This window comes from Danio rerio, chromosome 16 (assembly GCF_052040795.2).
Source record: "Danio rerio strain M-AB ecotype USA chromosome 16, GRCz13ab, whole genome shotgun sequence".
Classification (NCBI taxonomy): Eukaryota; Metazoa; Chordata; class Actinopteri; order Cypriniformes; family Danionidae; genus Danio; species Danio rerio.
Genome location: NC_141036.1, coordinates 7,882,501 through 7,894,640, shown reverse-complemented (window position 1 = coordinate 7,894,640; position 12,140 = coordinate 7,882,501). Strand labels below are relative to the sequence as shown.

The 12,140-nt window shown below is 38.5% G+C and overlaps 1 long non-coding RNA gene across 12 annotated transcripts in view; it reads left to right on the top strand.

Moving 5' to 3' along the window:
• The window catches only part of LOC137487875 (uncharacterized), a 107,360-nt gene that overhangs the window by 49,705 nt on the left and 45,515 nt on the right, over positions 1–12,140 (top strand). The window lies entirely within an intron of this gene.

The window sequence follows — 12,140 nt, the reverse complement described above, 5'->3', positions numbered from 1 at the left end:
CAGCTGAAGTTTACACAACAGAACCTCTGTCTGCTCATAAACCACATCTGCTTTTATACTGAGAAAATATTTAAGAAATACATTTATTGGTATTAATAGTTGATAAAATATTCCCTTGCATATAAGTCATCCCAATTGTTAAGACAATGGGATTACAGTGTAACTGTAACTAATATCTATAACCAGACACATATTTGCTTCATTCATTAATTTTGTGAATCATTTTGAAAAAAAACAATGAAGTTAACTCAGTTGAGCAAGTGGCTAGACAGATGTAAAGCACTGGCACATGGTTTATGCATAATATATTAACCTGATCTTCTAGTTCCAGTTCTGAGATTGGTTTAAAAAGTGTCAAGACGCACCATGGCACATTTGCTTTTTACATGGTGCACTTTTAACATGGTTGTAAATGGAAGAACAGCTTGGTTATTAAGGTAATCCTCGTTTCCCGTGGGTGGAGGGGTTAAGGAGGGGGATGAAAATGCTGGAAACTTCCATTGTGGGGATTTGGAGTTGGTAGCTACTTACAATCAATTTAGAAATATAAGTGCAGCGCGTGCCAAGCTGAGGCATCCTTTTCTAGCTGAAGAGACTTTCATGCCCACGTCATTGAGCGCTTAATCAGCCAGTCGAGATAATTGATTATGGGGATGCCCACGGGCCGGAGGGGCACTAGGGCATCCTCCAAAGGCTTGGTGAAGCCTGCAGAGACAGAGAGAGCCCGAAGGGGGGGACTTGTACTGCCAGGCTCGACCTTCAAATGCAAATTCCAGAAACTGACGATGGCATGCAAGTCTGAAGACATGAAGTACACGTCCATTAGGTCTATTGTGGCAGAGCAATGATGAGGATGAGCGCAGGTTCAGCGGTTCAAAACGCACAGATTTAAGATTGGCCGTAGCCCACCGCTCTATTTGGTTACGATGAAGTACAGGCTGTAAAACCCGCTCTCCATCTCAGCTGGAAGGATAGGCAAGATTGCATCCTTCACCAGGAAAACAGCAATCTCTTCTCGCAAGACAGGGGCGGACACAAGGCTGACCATGGTGAAATACACACCCGTGAACTTCAATGTGCAAATTGAATCGCATAGCCGAGTCTGATCGCACATATGAGCCACCGCGACAGGCTGGCCCGTGCTTACCAGGCAGTCAGATCCCTTGCTAAAGCTTCATTGCTACGATCGCTGATGTACCAGCATTGGAGAAAGCATGGAATGGGAGGGCTGATCCGGAGAGTGCTGGAGTCCCGCGGAAGAGCAGGAGGCGAGAGACTCACTTTCGCCTCACAACTAGGCTCCGGAGCAGGGGTTGGAAGTGTGAGAGAAGGGAGACCGTCCCTTCCGTCGTTACGAGATTCTGCCCATCACATCCGACTGCGCCGCCATGAACTCCTGGGTGAATTCACCAATGGTGTCACTGAACAGGCCAGCCTGGAATATGGGCGAGTTAAGAAAGCAAACTTTGTCAACTTCCTGCATGTCTTATACCAGGTTCAGCCAGAGGTGGCGCTTCTGAACCTCACTGTAACCCACAGATTTGCCCGAGTGCCAACCGCAGAGTGGGGGACAACTGGGGTTGGTGGCTCTTTTGCAAGAGTGGGCCGCGATCTTAACTACACAACAGACATGCCACCCCAGGGATGGCATACACTGTCCACGAGCACCGCATTAACATGCTGAACCCCCAGACATGAAATGCAGTGCTCGTGCTCATCATCCGGGGACAGAAAACCACTGCATCGAGAAACGCCCAGCCAGAGCGACGTCTTGAAAAAGACGTGCTGCACGACCGCGTTGCTCTTTTAAGAAATTTACAACAATACACACAACTTTGGAGGACCGGACTCGACCGTCTGCCTCCACATATCACACACTCTGGACCGGGAGAAGTAACCCGCTTTCTCGTTCTCTCTCCCTCTGTCGTAACAGTCAGAGAAAACCCTCATCGATTCTCTCAGAAGCTTTGTGAAAGGATCTGAAGCTACAAGGATGCCTCAGCTTGGCACGCGCTGTGCTTAAATTTCCAAATTGATTGTTAGTAGCGCCAGCTGTGCATGCTGACGCTGCCAACTTTATGGCATTTCATTGGCCCGTTTACATACTCTTTCAGATGATTGAATTCTGACAACATCCACATAGTGGAAGTTTCCACATAGCATTGAAGTTCCCTTCCCGAAGGGGATCTAAACGCTTCACTAGCGAGAAAAGACTCTTTACATTACTTCTTTATTTTTGTGGATAAGGAAATGGTGGAAACTCACTCCACTGAAGACATCCATTAGCCTACACATTTAATTTCATTTGTTAATTGCAAAGATGCATCAAAACTAATTTCTTTCAAGTTAATAAATAAACAATAATAGTGAAGTATGGTCATAAAAACTGAGTTAGAAAATATGGAAATATAAAGAAATATAAATATGCATATATCATTTTTTTATATTCATGTAAAAAAAATACTTTTTGTAATATTTTAATCCTTTATTTTTTTTTTCATACGCAAAGATATTTCTGTATTGCTGTATATCCTGTGTATATTAAGCTACGCGTAGACGTTTGGACCTACATAGGTGCATATCTAATGCTCTCTGCACTAAACTTTAAAGAGCCTCTATTTTGCATTAAAAAGGTCATATTTTGCTTTTAAGCGTCTCCAACAACATGCTGATATGCGTGAAAGGTCAAAAAACACTTTCATTGTCTTATAATATGCATTTATTTTTACCCAATTATCCCAGCGACTCCCATATGAATCGTTCAGAGATTCATTTATTTCCTGACCCCTCCTAAGTGCAAAGCTAATCTGCACTGATTGGACCAATGATTCAGCGTATTGCGATTGGTCAACTGCGTTCAGCACGAGACAGGCAGAAATACCCACCATGGTTACAGTATGAAGTAGCAGACAGAAAGTATGTGAGAGCCCAATGCAGCAATGCAATAAAGCAATGCTGTTATACATCAGCATACTACTCTACTTGTAACTCTAACCCCAAGTAACAATGACACACATTCAGTATTAATTCAGACAGTGGCAAAAGCTGAACTATTTTGAAAATTGACCACGCTGTGCGTGTGAGGATCAACTGATGGTGGCCAAAGCATAGACAAACAGCAGAGGATCGCCAGTTCAGAAATGCATTTAAAATCGGTAAAAGAAGAAGCACGCATCATATTTTTGACATAATTTTGGACGCCATATGTGAACAGCCCCATATAGATTTAACCTGAGAGATACAGTACAAGCACTGTTCTATAATTAATGTGTGATTTCAAACTGTGCGGGGTGATTACAACTTAAAAGACAATTAAACACATATTTTGCAAACTACACAAAATGAGGCAACAATTTTAATGACACTTACTTGTTATAATCCTGAGGAAGAAGACACTTGTACAGTTGAACTTTAAAAGTTACTGACAAAGTCCCTGTCAAAGTCCCATCGTCTCCGCTGCTCCTTCCTCTAATAATAAATGGACAACAAATCTAACGTTCCAGCGTAGGTTATTGTATCAAAAATCAGAAAAATGACAGGAACAAACACAGCACTAGGTTGGCTATATTGTGTTGTTGTTGTGAAAATGAACTTTAACCCTTTATTCCCCGCAGCCAAATCTCCACCTGTCAGTGATCGTCATCTTTGCGTCATGATCATTCCCGCATTTCCCCACACCTCCACTAGTGTCTGAAGTGAAAACGCATTTACATTTTACCAGAACTGGAACTACATATTTGGTCATGTATTGTGTCGTATCGACGTCGATGCGATCAGACAAAAGATCCGAACCCAACTCCATTAGTTTATTCGACTTTGAGTCAAATATTTTAGGGTGCACTTTTAGATTTAAACCTTAGCTGGATGTTTTCATTCACTTAGAGCTGTGTTACACACTGCATGGAAGATCAGTTTCAAAAACCCATAATAGGGGCTCTTTAAACCAGCTTTTAGTTGGTCAATGGTGCGCTCTATTTTAGTTCCTTAAAATAGCGAAGCGCCAGCTATGCGCCTTAACACACCTTCTTTATAGACCAGCATGCCCATGACTCCACAAAGTGGTGCAAATGGATTTGCTATTTAAATAATGAGGTGCAAGATGTGAAAATTACAGTAGCGCTGGTCTGAAAATAGCAACAAATCGTGCCATACACGTCTTGGGCCTTATTGCACCGGGTGTATGATAGAACCCTATTGTAATAATGTTCACGGCCCTTTGGCCGCCGGGAAGAAGGAGGCGGAGAACCGACGCAGGTTTAAATTATTTATTAATAACAGGGACGGCAGCTCCTTACGGAGACTGCCGTCTAAACCAAAACAAACAGACGGCAGCTCCTCACGGAGACAAAGCACCCGTGAGACCTATATGAGACGGGCCGAGAGAAAAGGAGATGGAAAAGGAGAAAAGACAGAGTAGGCAGAGAAAGGGGAGAGAGGAAAAAGGAAAAAAAAATTGGGCTTCGGTTCTCCACACATGCTGCTACTCGGTCTTCCACCAGCTGAGAGATGCGACGACGTGTTGGGAGCCCTGTGGAGGAATCTATCCACCCGTCCGTCTTCTGGTGTCCGGCGGCGGTTCTCCTGGCTGGCTGGCGGCATCTCTGGTCTCCTGCTCCGCTCCCACTTCGGTGGACGGATGCAGGCTACGGCATCATGGCGGATCGCGGCGACTCCCCTGGGTTCTGTGGGATGGCTCCCTTCAGCACTTTCCCTTACGGTGGTGAGCCCCGCGTCCCCTGCTTCTCCCCATGCTGGGAGACGGCAGCAGGCAGATCCTTTCCTCGCCAGCCTCAGGCTGCCCCAGCACTCTGGGCAGACGAACAGGTTTCTCCCCCACTCTGGTTAACTCCCGAACACTTGCCCCCCTCTCAGCGGCGAGGGCAACTGGACAACGTGTCCCTCCTTCTCCCGGGCTTCGGCACCACTGTAATGAAGTTCACGGCCCTTTGGCCGCCGGGAAGGAGGAGGCGGAGAACCGACGCAGGTTTAAATTATTTATTAATAACAAGGACGGCAGCTCCTCACTGAGACTGCCATCTAAACCACAACAAATGAACGGCAGCTCCTCACGGAGACTGCCGTCAAACTGAAAGCAAAACTAAAACAATATGCCCGGGCCCGGTCCTCTCTCGGCTTCCTCTGCCAACGTTCCCCCTTTTATAGTCCAGAGCTCCTTCCATGGGATTCGAGGCCGGTGCGCACCGCAGGTGCATCCACTTACGCGGCGGCCTCATTCCGTTCCCACGGCTCTCGGCCACGCCCCCTCGTCACACCTACATTTTTCAAATAAAAGGTAGAGATTATTGTATGAAAATGCTTCTATATGATACGTCTTCTCATGTTTTGGATTAGGAAATGGATAATTGGTGGTTGGACAGATGCAAAAACCACTTGACATTGTTTTCCAAATTTCCTTGCGTTGCACTTTGTAGAGTTGACAGGTTGTATGTCAGGCCAAAACAATGTAAACAATGTAAGATATGTTAATTCACTTCTTACCTTGCATGATTCAGAAATGATGCTAAATCAAAACAACACATCACAACATATGGGTTTAATAAGTCGCCAAAGACAACATATGAAGATGAAAGAGCGCAGATTGGTACATGCGTACAGTAAACTTCAAGTTTGACGCACTGTACTGGAAATGACTACAATGAAAAGCTGTAAAAAAAGACGTCCCAACCCCCCAAATGAGTCCCCAAGTCAAATGACCCTTTATCAGATCCATGATGTCTCTCTGACTCACGCCTCATGGCTGGAAATAGTTTTGGGGAGCGGAACCTAATGGTCCAGTAACATGTTTTGGGACTTTCCAGCTTTCTCATCTTTTCGTCTCGGATAGATTGATCGGAACAGAGAAATAGACACAGCAACACTGATGCAGTCACTGGGAATATAGTTATAATACATGCAAATCCTTCTGTTTAATCTCTGCTTTATAGAGAACAGCTTAATGACAGACACGCTCAAGCTTTTGTCCATATTGTCTGACAAAGATCAGTCTTTAGTAAGTCTTGAGACAGTCTCTGCTTCAGACAACACTCCTATGGATGCAAACTGCCATGAACCGGAAGATCCAATCTGATTGTCTGGTTTACACTATTTTAGGCAGTCTGATATGGTGCACATGTTTTTACCAGCCCATTAGGAAACAAATTAGAAACAATTAAAGCTGTTTACAAGGTGCCATGCTGCTAGATTTAAGAATCTATAGGAATAGAATGATCTTGAGAGTTTTTAGTGTTTACAATGTTAAAAAAAAGATACACACACACACACACACACACACACAAAACAAACTGTTTGTTGGATTTACTAAAAATTTGAAAGCTAAGTGGTTTCAAAAATGTATATGGGCCTGGAGTTGTGTTTAAATTCAGCCCATATAAATACTTTGCAATCACTTGAAACCAATGACTCCAATGAAACATTTTGGTAACACTTTAGAATAACTATCCATTATAACTAGTTTATAGCTCATTAATAAACTGTTAGTTAATGAGTTATAAATGACTTGTTAAATAAAAGTTAATAGTTTGGTAATTATTTATAACTGTGCCTTATAGATAGTCAAAAGATAACTTACAAGCTGTTAGTTAACACGTTAAATATGACTTATTTACTGCATTTTAATGATTTACAACTATACCTAATAAATTAGTTATAGATCATGAACAAGCTGTTAGTAAATTACTTACTGAAGACTTAAGTATCAGTTAATAGTTTATATATGTTATTGGGACGTTATTCTAAAGTTGCAACTATTCTTTATTAACTTAGTAAATGAGGAATAGTTGCAACTTTAGAATAACGTCCCAATAACATACTTAAGCTAATAACTAACACTTAACTAACTCACACTTTACAGATCAGTTGTTCATGGTTTGTTTACCCTTTACTAATACCAGTGAAACTTTGTAGAACTTTTCTAATAAAAGATTTGTTTTTTATTTTGTTTTCATGTTTGGCTCAAAAAGTTCCCAATCATCATGGGTTTGTATTGTGTTGTATACTGATGTTCTGCCATGTGATGGCTCAGTATGTGTGTTTCTATACATTAAACAAAACGTTCAACATTTCATCTGTGGAGTTTCTTTGGTAAAAAACACAGCACACAGAAAAGCCTATGAGCAAGGCTTAAGGGACAAGGTTAAGGTACAAACATTTTATATTTTAAATATCACATCAAATTTCTGTGGCTTGAACTTGTTCCATCCATTTGCTGTTCTACAAATTTTCACTGGTAAAATGGTAAACAAACTATGAACAACTGATCTGTAAAGTTTGAGTTAATATATTAGTTATGTGTTAGTTAGTAGCTTAAGTATGTTATTGGGACATTATTCTAAAGTTGCAACTATTCCTCATTTACTAAGTTAATAAATGAAGAATAGTTGCAACTTTAGAATAACATCCCAATAACATATATAAACTATTAACTAGGTTTATATATGTGAAGTTTTTTTTCCCTCTCCGCTGTCGCCACTGGCTCGCATGGTTCAGGATTGGTAGAGCTACGCATCAATGAATTTGCTCTTCAGTGTTTGAACTCTCAGTAATGATTAAATCACACTGAACTGAGCTAAACTGAACTACACTGAACTTAAACACTAAAACTGAACTACACTGTTCCAGTTACTATGACCATTTATGTGAAGCTGCTTTGACACAATCTACATAGTAAAAGCGCTATACAAATAAAGCTGAATTGAATTGAATTGAATTGAATTAACTGATACTTAACAAGTCTTTAGTAAGTAATTTACTAACAGCTTGTTCACGATCTATTACTAATTTATTTAGTATAGCTATCAATCATTAAAATACAGTAAACAAGTCATATATGAATTGTTAACTAACAGCTTGTAAGTTATCTGTTGGCTATCTATAAGGCACAGTTATAAATAATTACCAAACTATTAACTTTTATTGAACAAGTCATTTATAACTCATTAACTAACAGTTTAACAATGATCTATTAACTAGTTATAAGATTTACTTAAGGACCATTCAGTAAATTTAATCTGATAAATTCATGATGTTTGATTACAAAACATTCTGTCATGACACCTCTCTGAAATTAAGTATGGTAATGAATATGTACAAGGCAATGTTGATGTGTTTGGTCTTTAAGAAAACAAATATTTATAAATTATTAAAATTGTAGAGGAGGGCTAATACTTCAACTTTTTGAGCATAACCAACCTTGGGAAATAGTGCTGTCAATGGGCGACCAGGTAAGACACTGGTACATTATTGTTTGCCTATTTTCAATAGTAAAGTAGCCAGCTCTGCAATATTGCTTAACAGCATTGCTCAAAACAGTTGTCATCAGCATTAAACAGAGCCTTTCATCATGCTTTTCTTATTTCTCTATTTCTCATCTTATTCAAAACATGCCTTACATCACTTAACTGTCGTTTAAATAAATTAGATTATTTGGTGCCTCTGTAAATCAATAAAAACACCTTGCTTGATCTTTTATAGTCATTTTGTATACTATATATACTGTTAAAATCAAAATAATTAGGCACATTTTATTTTATATATATTGTATTACTTTCCAAGTGCTACTTAACAGAGAGATTTTTTCAACACATTTTTCAACACAGTAGTTTTTATAACTCATTTATTATAGCTGAATTGATTTGTCTTTGCAATGATGACAGTACATAATATTTGACTAGTTATAAATTTAGCTTTTAATGCAATTTAAATGTGTTACTAGGTTAAATAGTTCGGTTACTTCGTCAAGTCATTGGACAACAGTGGTTTGTTTTCTAGCAAATAGGAAAATCTATAAATAACATAGACCTTAAAATTGGTTTATTTAAATTTTTTTTTTTACTAACTTTTAATCCAACCTAACTAAAATAAATACAAACAAAACGTTATCCAGAAGAAGAAAAATATTATAGGAAATACTGTGAAAATGTGTTGCTCTGTTAAACATCACTTATATACGCATAACTCTCTGACTATTTTATTAGGCACACCTTACTAGTACTGGGTTGGACCCTTTTTGCCTTCAGAATTGCCTTAATCCTTCGTGGCATCAAGTCAACGAGGTACTGGAAATATTCCCCAGAGTTTTGACATGATAGCATCTCGCAGTTGCTGCAAATTTGTCGGCTGCACATCCATGATGCAAATCTCTTCTTCCATCACATCCCAAAGGTGCTCTATTGAATTGAGCTCTGGTGACTGTGGCGGCCATTTGAGTACTGTGTACTCATAATCCTGTTCAAGAAACCAGTCTGAGATGATTCACGCTTTATGACATGGCGAGTTATTCTCCTGGAAGTAGCCTTCAGAAGATGGGTACACTGTGGTCATAAAGGGATGGACAATGTCAGCAACAATACTCAGATAGGCTGTGGTGTTGACACGATGCTCAATTAGTACTAATGGGCCCAAAGTGTGCCAAGAAAATATCCCCCACACCATTACACCACCACCACCAGCCTGAACCGTTAATACAAGGCAGGATGGATCCATGCTTTTATGTTGTTGTTGCCAAATTCTGACCCCACAATTTGAATGTCGCAATAGAAATCAAGACTCATCAGATCAGGCATTGTTTCTTCAATCTTCTATTGTCCAGTTATGGTGAGCCAGTGTGAATTGTAGCCTCAGTTTCCTCTTTTCCTGAACACTCTCTGTAAACCCTAGAGATGGTTTTGTGTGAAAACCCCAGTTGATCAGCAGTTGATGAAATGCTCAGACCAACCCGTCTGACACCAACAACCGATCCTAAGTTAACTTTTTTCCTCATTCTTATGCTCAGTTTGAACTGCAGCAGATCGTCTCGACCACAATGCATCGCTGCCATGTGATTGGCTGATTAGAAATTTGCAATTATTTAAATTTGTGGTGATATATATATATATATATATATATATATATATATATATATATATATATATATATATATATATATATATATATATATTAACAATCTATTTTTATTATAATAAATCTGACCTTCTAACACTATTCTATTTTATTCTATTCTATATTACTAATACCATCAATACTGAAACAGACCTATTTGCGAATTGTTGCTTTTATTAATTCTTTTGTGTTTGTTTCTGTCACTTTGGCTAACATCATCTGTAAAATTATTATATATAATGTAAATCATATTGAAACTGCATAACCGTCATTATTTTATGAAAAATAAAGAATAATTCAGCAAGACACATGAAGAAAAAAGGTGTGTTACACTTGTATTGTTTCTTTGTCTTTCATGCATCTACAGTCTTTTGTATTGGCACTTTTGTGGTAATGTTTTCTCACCAATTTCACATTACTCAACCCATAAATCTTACATTAATCAAGCAATGAGCATCAAAGCAAATGCTCTTCAACTTTTTTTTTAATCAAATGCCTGCCTATGCATTGCTAGACTTCAGGCGACGCATCCTACAGTATCTGTTGAATTTCTCTGTGATTTACTGTGCTTCTTCAGAACAATCCTGTTGCGTCAACCCTTCAAGTCTTTCGTGCTTGCCTGCAGCATTGCACAAGTGGATGTCGTCCAACTTGAAGATTGCACAAGTGAATATCTTCCCATTACTGTCCCATTACTGTCAATTACATATAGCTCGTAAAGTTGCGGTTTTCAGCCTGCCACAACTCATCAAACATTTACAAATCAGTCGAAAAGTAATCAAGCAAGCAGATAAAGCGACCTTGTCACAGGATGGTGATGACACATTTAACAGTCATCAGCATCTTAATTCCTTTAACTTTTTTTAATATCTTGAGGTTTTTATATATATTTATTGGATTTTCTATTCGAAAACTTCAAAACAAAATACAGGGGGATGAATAGAAGCTTACTCGGACACATTGAAATGGCAGGAATCAAACAAACAATGACAAAATAAATAATTAAAAGAATGAAATAAGTAAATAATGTATTGTAAATGATAACACTGCATAATTAAAAACAATAAAATAATAACATTAAGATCAATACATATGAGGCCGCACATTGGCTCAGTGGTTACTAGCACTGTTGCCTCACAACAAGAAGGTCGCTGGTTCTAGTCCCGGCTGGGTCAGTTGGCATTTCTGTATGGAGTTTGCATGTTCTCCCTGCGTTCGCGTGGGTTCCCTTGGGTTGCTCCGGTTTCCAACACAGTCCTAAGACATGCGATATAGGTGAATGGGTAAACAACTTTGGCTGTAGTGTATGAGTGTGTATAAATGCGAGAGTGTATGTGTGTTATGTAACCTGGAAGCTGGAATAGTTGGAGGTTCATTCCACTGTGGCAACCCCTAATAAATAATGGACTAAAACAAAGAAAAAATGAATACACATTTCAGATCATTATTCCATTATATATTTTCAGACCAATGTGATCACATTTTTTACATTTAATTGTTGTTTTTAAGGGATTTACAAAGCATAAATAGTCCTCGCTAGTTTAGGTCAGAAAACTGGACGGAGTTGAGTTAATAAAGCATTTCTAAACATACAAAGTAACTATTATTGTATGCCTAAATAATAACATAGTTTATAAAGCATTAATAGTCCTCACTTTAGGTCACAAAACTGGATGAAGGTGAGTTAATAAAGCATTTCTTAACATACAAATTAACTATTAATATATGCCTTAATAATACAATATACAAATGCTAATTTGAATAGTTTATTAATCATTTACTTACGCATTATGAATGCTAAAAAACTGTTCTTAAATAACTAGTGCAATACTTTATTTAGTAATAAAAAATGAGTCATTAACAAAGTATGAAAACACAGTCATTAAGCACAGTATACATGTGCTTCTAAGTCAAAAACAAAACATTTGTATTTGCTTACTAACGTCTATTAATGTAGAGTCATTGCTAAACAAAAAATGAAGTCACAATTTGCTAATGCTTAATAAATGGTTCATATTGTGTAATTATAAAGTGTTACCCAGTAATTTTACTGTTTAAATAAGACTGCAAAGATTTATTGTTCATTCAATCTTGACCATTTAATTGTCATGCATAAGGGATTTATAAAGCATAAATATTTCTCACTTTAGATTGGGTCACAAAACTGGATGAAGTTGAGTTAATAAAGCATTACGTACCAAATGCCAACAATTGTGTACCTTCATTTCAATTGTATAAAAGGT